At 39.9% G+C, this 12,904-nt stretch overlaps 1 protein-coding gene and 1 long non-coding RNA gene across 2 annotated transcripts in view; one reads left to right on the top strand and one right to left on the bottom strand.

The window, feature by feature from the left end:
• The window catches only part of LOC115797477 (CD276 antigen homolog), a 30,937-nt gene extending 23,710 nt beyond the window's left edge, over positions 1 to 7,227 (bottom strand). The window contains exon 1 of the mRNA XM_030754060.1: positions 7,100 to 7,227. The gene's annotated coding sequence lies outside the window, so the exon portion shown is untranslated. The remainder of the gene's footprint in view (positions 1 to 7,099) is intronic.
• LOC115797478 (uncharacterized) lies at positions 3,344 to 4,398 on the top strand. The gene is made up of 3 exons (XR_004021417.1): positions 3,344 to 3,428; positions 3,905 to 3,999; positions 4,345 to 4,398. It is a non-coding gene; the product is annotated as an uncharacterized LOC115797478 (long non-coding RNA).
• Positions 7,228 to 12,904: the final 5,677 nt, after the last annotated feature.

Below are 12,904 nucleotides of genomic sequence, written 5' to 3'. Positions count from 1 at the left end.
GTTCATAAGTGAGGGGAGAGGTGAATGAAAACCAGAGCTGAGCATAAAAGCAAAGCTGTCGATTTACCTATCGATCCATGTCCTCCCCTCCTGTGTGTTGACAAGCTTTACACAGTGATGAAAGAATGAGATCAAAAATACAAAATGACCCTCCTCTCCTTTAGAGGTGGGGTGAAGAGTGCAGTCATTCTGGAGGGGCTCAGAGCAGAGCCTCTACTCCTCCACAATAAAAGCAGCCAGTTAAGGTGGCATCTGACTAGGATGCCTCCTGGGTGAGGTGTTCAGTCATGTCCCACTTTTACATTCAATGCATCAAATTTTAGATGTGTATTTACAGCAATAGAATTGAATTTAACAGTTTTATCTTTAAAATAAACATATTTGTGAAATTATTACACTTGTGACATTTTTTAAGTAAAATGTAAAACCTTCTTTTCCCGTTACATTTCTCTTTTGTCTGTTGTTGCTCTCTGTTCATTTGCCTCCTCTAAGTGTGTCATATATGAGTTTTGTTTTAGACGCTGCTGATCTTTCTGATAATTTGAACCTCTGCCTGAAGCCAAACCAGAGCAGAAAGCCACACATAGAAAAGTGTATAAATATAAATATGTATAACAGCTTCTCGTGCTTGCAGGTGCTGCCACCCCTTCAGAGGAGTCCTCACCTCAAATTATTTACATTAATGTGGCCACAAATAAGACACGACAGACTCAACAAGATGGTTCGTATATTAAATACATTTGGACATTTTATTACATTTCTCTCATATATTTTATAAAGTTATGCCAGCACATTTAAGCCACAAATTTTTACAGCCACTCTAAGATGATTAGAAAATACTGAATTTTCCATTATGGTGTGGTAAGGGTATAAATAATTTAGAAGATATTATTCAAGATGGGACTTTTATTACATTTCAAGAATTTATATCAAAATATGGACTTGGCAGCAGTAAATTTCTTGAATATCAGTAACTAAAGTCCATTTTACAGGCGCTTGGGTGGATGCTGCCTTGCGATCTTCGGGTATGGGCCTTGGGGCTTGGGGTGCCAGGTGCTGGCCCTTGACTGGGTGGCTAGGCTTCCCTGTGAGGCACAAGGTGTGTGGTCTGGGGCCTGGTGGGGTCCCTCCCTGCACTGGGGTGGTCTCTGCTGTCTCAGGCACGCCAGCAGGTAGGGCGTGCCTGGGTGGGGCTGGCTCTCTTCTTCCAGGTCATCGTTTTTTTTTCCTGGTCCTATTATCACCCACACACACGCGCTAGACATCACTCACACATATAGGGTCTCGGTGAGGCTACATGTGGAGCCCTGTGACCGCTTGACGCTCCTTTTTAATTGCATCATGCTACCCAGAGGTTGATGACATAGGGCTGCTCGCCCGGGGCTGCAGGTGTTGGGCAGCTCTCAGGCACCTAGGGCCCTGCTACAGGCCTGCGCTGGGGGCTGGCGTCTGGGCAGGGGCTGCTTCCCATTACCTTGTGTTCTCTGGGGTCCTTACCCCTCAGCTGGGGGGGGCTTTGTCTGGGACCTCCCTCTCCCATCTGTTGGGGTGGGCATGCGGTTTTCATTGTAATGTGTGTCCACGGGTCTTCAATGCTCTTGATGGGCTGTGGATGGCCCGGGTTTCCTGGGTCTTTCTCTATCCACCTCTGGCTTCTGGTGGGCAGAGCTCTGGCTTTCTGCCCTCATTAGCAAGTACATTTCATGACATGGACACAGTCACTCATGCAGGAATGCCACCGCTGGATTGTTGGTTTGTGTAGCCATGCTTTGTTTCTGGTTTGTTTTTTCCTTATAAATTGATTTTTCCAGGTATTGTTTGTTTTTGTATGTTGTTTGTTCTTCTACAGGTGCAGCAGTTGATGAACCATTGTGGTTTATCTGCTTCTGCTTTTCTCTCTATTTCCTTTTTTTTCTCCTCATCCTCTTTTTTTTTTCTTCTCTCTGAGCCTGTCAGCTCTGGCATTACATGTGTATATGGGGAAAACAACACAAATAAACAAATAAAATAAGAGGACAAAGATTAACCAGTGGAGCCTGTAGAGAATCTTGGGAAAGTAAATATGTTTGGCACAACAGTGCATTCAGATCTCAATGCTGTTTGCAAAATGTGAAAACTTCTTTTCCCGTTACATTTCTCTATTGTCTGTTGTTGCTCTCTGTTCATTTGTCTCCTCAAAGATATTGAAGTGCTGTTAACTGAGATACGCTGCACAGCAAAGACTATTTTTGCCTCCTCTAAGTGTGTCATATATGAGTTTTGTTTTAGACGCTGCTGATCTTTGTGATAATTTGAACCTCTGCCTGAGGCCAAACCAGAGCAGAAAGCCACACAAAGAAAAGTGTACAAATATAAATATGTATAACAGCTTCTCCTGCTTACAGGTGCTGCCACCCCTGCAGACGAGTCCTCACCTCAAATTATTTACATTAATCTAGCCACAAAGGAGACACGGCAGACTCAACAAGATGGTTCGTGTGTTAAATACATTTGGACATTTTATTACATTTCTCTCATGTCTTTTATAAAGTTATGCCGGCACATTTAAGCCACAAATCTTTACAGCCACTCTAAGATGATTAACATGAATCTAGCTCTGGCATAGATACTGGTAGGTTGGGATCATTTTCATGATAATAAACTTCTATTGTAGTTGTGTCAGTAAATACAGCAGGAATAAGCAGGAACTTTAATCTTGAAGTTGGTCAGACACCTCTTCCAGTCTGTATTTACACCAAAGCAAATTATTTAGACAGAACAAACAAGGAGGAAATACAGGGTTCAAACGGATGCTTGAAATCCTGGAAATTGCTTGAATTTTAATATTGTGTCTTCAAGGTTTGAAAAGTGCTTGAATTTTGGAAATGGTGCTTAAAAGTGTAACTTTATTTCTTTCACAACAAATAACTATGTTACTGAATAGGTCTCTTATGTGATCAGAATGTCTAAAATGACAATTTCTTCGCCTCGGCCTGGCTTGCACATCTGCGTGTGACCTGTCAGTCTGTTTATGACCCCGCCCCCTTAGACAGAGTCAAGGTTCAGTGTGCCAACATACCGGGAGGTTGCTGTTTTAATGAGTGTTTGCTGGAAAATGTTTTTGTCTGTTGTTGCTCTCTGTTCATTAATCTCCTCAAAGATTGAAGTGCTGTTAACTGAGATACGCTGCACAGCAAAGACTATTTTTGCCTCCTCTAAGTGTGTCATATATGAGTTTTGTTTTAGACGCTGCTGATCTTTGTGATAATTTGAACCTCTGCCTGAGGCCAAACCAGAGCAGAAAGCCACACATAGAAAAGTGTACAAATATAAATATGTGTAACAGCCTCTCGTGCTTACAGATGGTGCCACCCCTGCAGATGAGTCCTCACCTCAAATTATTTACACCACTGTCACCAAAAACGAGACACGACAGACTCAACAAGATGGTTCGTGTGTTAAATAATTTGAACATTTTGAACATTTTATTACATTTCTTCAAGTTACGCCAACACATTTAAGCTACAAATCTTTACAGCCGCTCTAAGATGATTAACATGAATCTAGCTCTGGTATAGGTACTGGGAGGTTGGGATTATTTTCATGATAATAAACTTATTTCTTCTGTAGTTGTGTCTGTAAATACAGCAGGAATAAGTAGGAACTTTAATCTTGAAGTTGGTCAGACACATCCTCCAGTCTTTATTTACACCAAAGCAAATGATTTAGAGAAAACAAACGGAGGAAGAAAATAGGACTTAGTGGATTATTTGGTTCTATGGATGTTATAAAAATAAATGTTTATAATTTATTTGAAAGGCAGAGAATTTGTTTGTATAATGCATTACAAAACCTTTGAGATTATGCTCAAAATATATTGCTTGTTTCCTTATAGAAACACGTATTCTTCTCATTTTCATTGTAGAATCTGGATCATCAAGCTTTACACCGGCTCTCAGTCCCCCTGCTGCCGAAGAGCTGAGCTCTCCAGAGGAGGTTATTTATTCACCTGTCCAGATGGTAAGACTAATAATTGTTTTGGCCTCAGCCAGCTGTTACAAATGTAGCTGTTACAGACTACACACTGAAATATTTTCTGCAGTGGAAATGTGAAATAACAGCTGGAATGCAGAAGTATGTCTGAGATATGATTTATTTTAATCTTGTAAATACATTATAAGTATTATTGGAAACCATCTTTTATTGTCCTTTTTAGTGAATTTGACTTGTTCAGGTATCATTATTTCAACTTAAGTCTGTCCATTTTGTTTACTCCTAAACTTTTTAAGGTAAAACATTAGGACAAAGTCCTGGAGAAGCTAAACAGTTCTGTTTTTCTTCTTTTGTTTGTTTTTTCTCTTTCAGGTGCAGTGCAGTGACGCCTAACTTCATAATCCATGCTGGATACCTGAGAGAGGTTCAGAAAATATAGTTTTTTAATTTTGTAAAACTTTAGTTTCTGTTGTGTTTTTGTTAGTCTGTATGCACATGTGCTGGTCCAGTTACAGTTAGTTTCCTTGAGAGGCTCAAATATTACAGGTCTTATTCACATAATCATAACTCAATTGCATTTTAGTTCTTTTATATGTGTTTGTTTATGATACATAATCAATAATTTAGTATACTCAATTAAAATATGTGATTACATTTTTGTTATTTAACTCATGATGTAATTTTATCAGTTTGAGCCTCGATCAGGTCTGATATTAATGTCGCTAACTATTTGTTTCTGTTATCAGACAGTGATAAGTTGTCTTGTTTTAGAGCTCAATAGCACAGCCTGTATCAGCAATAGATCTTTTGGAGTATTTTGGAGAGTACAGTACAGTATTTTACTTCAATACCAGATGTTTGGGCTGTGTTACCAAGACCATTTTGATTTATTTTCCAATAAAAGTTATGAAACTTGTGATTGTTTTTCACTATATCATAAAAACAAGTACAAAATAATCAAAATGAGAACTTAAGTGGCATCGTGTATGAAACACAATTTGTGCCACTGCCAAAACATTTAAGCATGACTGCTTTGTGCTACCTGCAGTCCCCTACAGTACATCATTCACCTCATCATTAAAATAAAATGTAAAAGGAAAAAAAAAAGATGGTTAAGAGTTGGCTGCTCACTGCAGGGATGTCCCACAGGATATTAGCTTGGTCATTCTCAACTATCCCATTTTGACCTCGGACCTTCCAGGTCATACTCGGCACAAATGTTCCTGTATACTACGCCGGACACTTCATGGCTTCTGCATGGCAGATAGAAGAAATGCCTGACAGAAAAATCCTACCAATGGCTGGACAAAGCTGAACTGACAGACAGCACAGACGCTCTAATCATGGCAGCACAGACCCCAGGTGCAGGCTGTGCAGAGATGCCCCCGAGACAATCCAGCACATAACAGCAGGGTGCAAGATGCTAGCGGGCAGGACATAGATGGAACTCCTGTCCTTCCATGATAGTTGTATTTGATCATTAGTTATTATTCATCTCTATCTCTCTTACACAGTGTGTATTTTGTACTGGATCTCTCTCTCTGCAGCCCCAACCGGTTATGGCACATTACTGCCCCTCCCTGCTGGAGGCTTCTTCCTGTTAAAAGGGAGTTTTACTGTAACCTGTCACCAACTGCTTGTTCATAGGGTTTTTTTTTTTTTTTTACTGTTTTCTCTGTAATTATTGAAGGGTCTTTACTTTACAATATAAATTGCTTAGAGGTTACAGTTTATTAGCACCCCCCCACAACCCTGAACAGGATAAACTGAAGAGGAGGGACGAATGGTTTGATACAGCAACAAAGCCATTGTGGTGCCTATATATATATATATATATATATATATATATATATATATATATATATATATATATATATATATATATATATATATATATATATATATATATGATGTCCAGCATTAAACCAAATCCATCAGCAAATGAAACTAAAAGCAGAGCGTAATTATCTTTGGTCTTTGTTATGTCAAACCAGACTCTCCAGTAATTTGACTTCAGCTCCTGCATTAAACAGGTTTTCACTGAGCTCCATTGTGCAAACTTGACTTCAAGTTACAAAAAAACACAGAATCTGCTTCAGCTCACACAGCTGCAGGATTATTTGGACCCAAACAAGTCATAGCAAGGTGTAAACTGTTTAAAGACGCCAAAACCAGAACGACAACAGTTCTGTTTAATTCTGTTACCAATATAAGCAGAAACATTAACAATCAAAAACACGTAAAAACATCACAAACCTTTTTTTGGCAAATGATCACTTTTTAGCACAACACCAGCAGCTGGACAAGTTTCCAGAGATGAAATTTGTAAAGAAAATGTTCATCTTGTTCAGAACAGATTTTCTCTGTTCTGAACTTAAACAAGAACCAACTGAGATCAAAACTGAGTGACTCCCATCTGTGGGACACACGTCTACCACTGCTCTGGACCCAAACCTGCCCTGTGAGCTTGTGTGGCCGTCACATTAGTGTCAGTACCTTACCTGCTCTGTTATCAGAATTACACAGCAGTATTTTACAGTTTCTCTATGTTATACATTTCAGCTGGAAATTCATTCAGGCTCTACATTTGGTTTCTTCATGCTTGTTTGCTGCTCTGTCCAAAGCAGAGTAATGTCTGAGACTAAAGTAGGGAAGTTAGACTAAATGAAAATTAGTTAGAGTGGCTCACTGTTTTCTTTCTCCAACCAGCATAGTTTGTTTTTCAAGCTTGTATTATTTAAAAAAAACAAAAAACAAAATCAACAACAAAAACAAATACTGCTTTGGAAAGTACACTTAGGTCCATTTGTAAAAGGTCCAACATCAGAGTAGCGTGCTGATGTTGGACTGGTAGATAGCAATAAAACATATTGAGAAGAAAGCAAAAGCAAAAATATTCAGCACATTAGTGGCAAATGTAACCAGGCAAACCCAGTTTTCCCACTTTAGACTGCTGTTAAGAGAATGACCAAAAGAAAAAGATCCTTTCTGACCAAATGCTAATCCAATAGAATACAATAAAGCACAGACATTCTTTACTTAAGCAGAATAAGTTTCCTGATCTTTCTAACAGCCTATCAATCAAACAGAGACACAGTTAAATTCATTATTATGTAAAAAGCCTTACCGGAGATAAAGACCCTGAGCAGCCACAAAATGATGCAGACTGTCCCTTCTGCTGTTGTGAGCTTTAGAGTGAATCGATAATTTATTCTTGGGTTTATGCAGGATTATCCGGGCTTGCAGTACTCCAGCAGGAGATAAAATGAAACAAAAAGCAGTGTATCATTCTCTGTGGCCTCTGGTTTTCATCAAACCAGACGCTCCGGTAAGTTGACTTCAGCTCTTGAATGAAACAGGTTTTCACCCAGCTCCTTTGCACATTCCTGACTTCACTTTACACTAAAACTTCTTCATCTGTGCCCTAGAAACACAGCGGCTCCTTCAGGGCACACAGCTGCATTATCATTTGGATCCAAACAAGTCATAGTGAGGTGTAAACTGTTTAAAGACGCCAATACCAGAACAACAACAGTCACTCATGTTGTAATAAGGTGCTTAAACAGCAGAACGTGTCATCTACAGGGGCTTACACCTGTGACTTGTGGTTGTGGCCACCTGCTCCAGAGGGTCCTCACTTTAACCTGCATTTAGTCCAGTTTTACTGTTTTAAAGTCAGTTCAGATTCAGAATATGGCATAAAGGCATTTCTCTTCTATTGGGGCTGATAATAACAGCACATAATGTGACATGCTCATTGATCAGTGTGTGATGTGTCTGAAGCTTCATGCAGATAATATTATTTGATCAGTAATCGCTTCAGCAGCACACAGTAAAGGTTTCAGTGTGACGGCTGCATTAATGTTGTTACTGTTACAAAGATGAGACTGTAGGTTTTAATATGAGCTGATAATTAATCCATGATGCTCAGTGATCGCTGTCTCACACTGATGACAGAGTGATGATAGAAGTGCTCATGTGACATGTAAGAAATGACAAAGATCTAAAAGGAATGACACATTTGTGAAGACTTAAACTTGTGCAGGTTAAAACGCTCCAGTGCTTTGATGAGGAAACTCAGTCTGTTGAAGAAAACCTGCCAGGTGAGTCTGCTACCTGGAACCTAGTGAATAAAGAAACTATCTGGCTGTACTGTGACAGTTTGTTAGCACAGGTGTGTTTGGTATTGTTGGTATTTATTAGGGAGGAAAAGCGGCACGTTTTGTCCTCTTGAAGAAGCAGAGGCTTTTTCAGAGCTTCTGGTTTCAGCAGTCTATAATGAGGCCACGAGTTCCTCTCGCTGATGAAGGCATGCTCAATCATGATAAAAAGTGCAATGTTTCTAATTCAGTTAAATTTTATTTATATATCATGAAATCACAACAAACAGTCACCTCAAGACGCTTTATATTAAAGGTAAAGACCCTTCAATAATTACAGAGAAAATTCCAACAGTCAAAACCACCCCCTATGAGCAGCACTTGGTGACAGTGGGAAGGAAAAACTCAATTTTAACAGGAAGAACCAGGCTCAGGGAGGGGCAGTCATCTGCTGCGACCGGTTGGGCCTGAGGGGAGAGAAAAAAAGACACGCTGTGGAAGAGAGCCAGAGATTAATAACTAATGATTTAATGCAGAGTGGGGTATAAACAGAGTAAAAAGAGGTGAATGAAAAGAAACACATGAAAAGGAACCCCCCCAGCAGCCTAGGTCTATTGCAGCATAACTAAGGGATGGTTTAGGGTCACCTGATCCAGCCCTAACTATAAGATTTATCATAAACAAAACTCAACTCATCAAAGAGTATGTTCAATATACAATATATATGTAAAACTACACAATATTTATACAGCAGATTAAAATCTTTGATATACACAATATATAAAGTGTACAAGATACATGTCCTGCATGCACTGGGGCACATCATCAGTGATTTGACCTGGGGTCATCGGGTGTTTCGGGTCTTTCAACATTAGACACCCTCACCAAGGCAGCCCAGCCGGGGTTGATCAGACTCCAACTTGCGTCCTAGCAGCAACCACCCACAGATCTGCCCTCCCTATCCACAGTCAACTTGTGGCTTTCTCTGCAGCTTCACTTACAGATTTAATGGTCTTCATTTATCTATTCCTGTTAGCCCAGACGCTTGAGGACTTTGCAAAGTGAGGGTCGTGCAAGGCCTCTACAGCCCACCTCTACTGGCTCATAGTAAGTCTTCCAGCCCCACTGCTGTCATTGCTCCACTAGTTCCTGGTACGTGGGAGAACACGCTCCCCTGCTTTTTGCTGCTTAGATCATACCTTCACACATCCCAGAACTGGAATTTAAATTATGGATCTGGTCAGCTGGTCTCTCAATACTACTGATGATCAAATTCTCATCATGAGGAGATTGGGAGAAGGGGAACCCTCTTTCCTCCGGTCCGGCTACATACCCGGCTTGCTATGTTACGGATTCCTGTCGGGATGGAACATAACATTCCTGGCTGCACTGTGTGGACGTGGCACATATATTGATACCAGGATTTTTCCCGATTTGGACCTGGGGATACCTGGTTTCTGGGCAGCTGTTCAGGCCCTAGTAAGGCTGCCTATGAGGGATGCAGAAACAGTACGAACTCAATCAGATTTAGTAGAGCTGAATCGAAGTGGATCACATCTGGAGGAGTGTTGGAGTCTCTGTTCTGCGTGGCGGAGTAGATTCGAATGATTGGATTTCTGAGAGGTAACCAGAACACTGTAAGGTCTGTCAGCAAATAGTTATGACGGCCTGAACCAAAACAATTGCACTATTTGGAATTTGGCTCCCAGACGGCCTTGGATGCTGTCTATCTAAATCGCCTCTTGGAGATGTTTGTAAACAGATGCTCTTCACCCCCGCCCTGTGTTGTGACCTGTATGAACTGGTATCCTGGCAACCAAGGCTGACTGTACCATCTTATCATGAACATTATCATGAACTGCTGGTCTGGAAGCTGTGTGTCCATCACAGTATCCTGCTTATCTCCACTGGCACCCCCTCCCCTACCCACCCTACTGCTCTCCAGGCTTTAAATGTGCTGCTGCTTTGCTGAGGTGTTTTTTTGGAACCTCGTAAGGTGTTCATAATGATTTTTTTGAACCTACCTATCCTACTGTATCTCTTTCTGTTTTCCTGCTAATGGCAGCACTGGTAAAATGGCTCAGACACCTGTCTCCCCTGTTTGTTTCTGTTGTTTGCAATTCTCTTGGATGGGTGTTCTGGAATGCAAATTTCATTAAATGTAAACATATAATGAAATTTGCATTCCAGAACACCCATCCCTTTAGCTTTGACCTAAGTAGTTTCTCTCATCAGGGCAAGACAGTATTTGCTGGAGCTGTGAGCACTGGCTATGCTTTTTGCAACTGCCTTAGCACTTAGTCATGCCTCTAACGATAGCAAGCTTCCGCAAGGGCCTTAGTGCAGCTGCCTAACAGGTGTTCTAAGGATCCTCTTTCTAGAGCATAATAGGCAGTCAGGAGTCTCCCTCTTGCTCCACATATGGAGGTTGGCTGGACTTGGTAGGACATCATAGACAGCCTGGACAAGGAAGTGGATATGGTGAAAGTCAGCCTGCATGATGTCAGATCACGTGATCTTAGGCTGTGATACACTCTCCCATGCCAGCTCCTTTTGCCTCAGACGTGACTCACGGTTTATACACAGTAACTAAAATATTTGTAACACAGTATAGACGTAGACTATTCAAAGGAATAGACTCCCCATTATCCAAGTTTCGTCTAAACTCTGAGTGAGTGTACAACAAATGGCACACCAGGAAAATTACTGTGACCAAGAAAGAAATGCACAAATGGAAATCTCAGTATTTGAGACTACAACAAAAAATTTGAATCTGTTTTAATCTAAGGATTTTTGAGCCAACAGGAGGAACAGGTCTGGCGATGGTGAACCTCTTTTATAGATGAATTCTATCAGACTCCTAAATGCTGAGGCTATTATGACAAAACAAAGTGCACAAGAAGAGGAAACCTGCTTTCCTCAATGACATTCTGCAGTTGTATTTTAGGCTGCTACTCAGTCTGCAGTGAAACAACATGGTGATTACAACTCTGTGCTTCAAACTATGTGAGTAATAGCTTTTAGGTTTCTTCTTCATATATATCAATGTAATTGAATTGAATTGAACTCTACTCACATGGTGTATAGTGCAGGTGAGGTGGTGCTGATTTCAGTTGAGGATGGTGGAAGGAATAAATTGAGGACCTCCTCCACTGACAGGCCTTCTGTAGTGGCAGAGTCTGGGGATGAGGGGGATGACTTGTCTGTCACTGTGACTTTGTATAATCATTGTTCACAGCTAGGTTTGCAGTGACTATAGCAGAATAATAATAGCAACCAGTCTGTAGGCACTTGTATATTTTTTAAAAGCGTACATTTCGTTTTCGCTGCATGTCTTCTTCGGTGTTTTATTTAGCAGCTACAGTCTGTAAAGAGCAAAGCCCACAAGAAAATATGAGATAGAAGAATGGCCCTTTTAGATACAGAAAATGTTTACACAGTTTAAAATGCCTACGCTGGTTGATGAATAGTATCTCAAACAAGCTAAAAAAAAACAAAACATTTTTTTTTTTTGATGGACTAATGGCCAAATCAGTATCTCATGTACACTAGTATTTTTAAGGCTTGCATCAAAGTCTGCTCAGCAGCTGACATAAATTGCACAGGAAGAGGAGGACCTCAAACACTTCTTTAGCTTTATTGTTGTTTCATTGTCACAGTCAAGACAACATCAAGACAACATGACAGTCTCAGCGTTCTGCAGGAGACTCTGTGAGTAGCGTATTAAACTCTATTAATCACAAGTAAAACAATGTTGCTGCTTTTGCAGTGACTGTAGCAGTTTTGAGATTTTAAGATTATTGCACTTCAATAGTATGTCTTCTTTCAGAAAATGTCTATTTTACTACTTTTTTAGATATTTTTGCAATTTAGTATGTTTACTGAAATGTACGTGCATATTTAAACATAAGACTAGCAATGCAGAGCATATTTGTCTCAATGCAAGTATTGAACTTGGAAAGTTTTTAACCTGTAAATTACAACTGGGGTCGTTCCATCTCAAAGGAAAGTGGTCCTTTTGCTCGACCATCTACAATTTGTCTAAAAATTTTATGGTCCAAAACGTGGACATATATAATGATCGCTGTGTAATTTTAGTTTCATATATCAAAAACTATATATTTTTTTAATATTCCGTCCACACGCTTTCAGGCCTCTTTTGTTTTTTTGGCATATTGAAATATGAGGAAATGTTTGGACATACAGTCGTCCCTCGCTATATCGCGGTTCACTTATTGCGGCGTCACTGCATCAGATTTTTTTTTTTTAAATATTGCTAATTCTGTTTTGTGGAGTTTTCACTATATTGTGGGATTTTGCGGTATATAGGTCTTTCTGTAACACTCCATAACTATGTTCATCACTCGGACATAGAGATAAGTTACACCTACGCCTTTAGCGGAAATAGAAGTTAACGGCCAAGGGTTAAGATACTGCACCACCTTCATCGCCATCAGTACTGCACAGATACATAATTCATCATCGTCATCATTCACATTGTAGTAGGAGTGTGGAAAGGGTTTATAAAGCCTTAAAATCAATAATAAAATAAATGTTTAATGTTGTGGATTTTCACCTATTGCGGGGGTCTCTGGAATGTAACCCCCTGCAATAGGTGAGAGATCACTGTGTATCTCAAAAACAAAGATAGAAGCCTGAAATTCTCATTGTTCTTGATATTTTTGTTTTCATGGTACAACTTGTCATATTTACTCAATCCAACATGAAAGTTGAACAAAAATAGCATTTTTTTTCCTTCTTGTGACTAAGAATTTTATGTTAAATAGTTTTCTACATGCTTTATTTTACAGTATTGTGAATAATAACTATGT

This window comes from Archocentrus centrarchus, chromosome 18 (assembly GCF_007364275.1).
Source record: "Archocentrus centrarchus isolate MPI-CPG fArcCen1 chromosome 18, fArcCen1, whole genome shotgun sequence".
Taxonomy (NCBI): domain Eukaryota; kingdom Metazoa; phylum Chordata; class Actinopteri; order Cichliformes; family Cichlidae; genus Archocentrus; species Archocentrus centrarchus.
The sequence above is the reverse complement of the archived record's forward strand: the minus strand, read 5'-3'. Positions and strand labels throughout refer to the sequence as shown.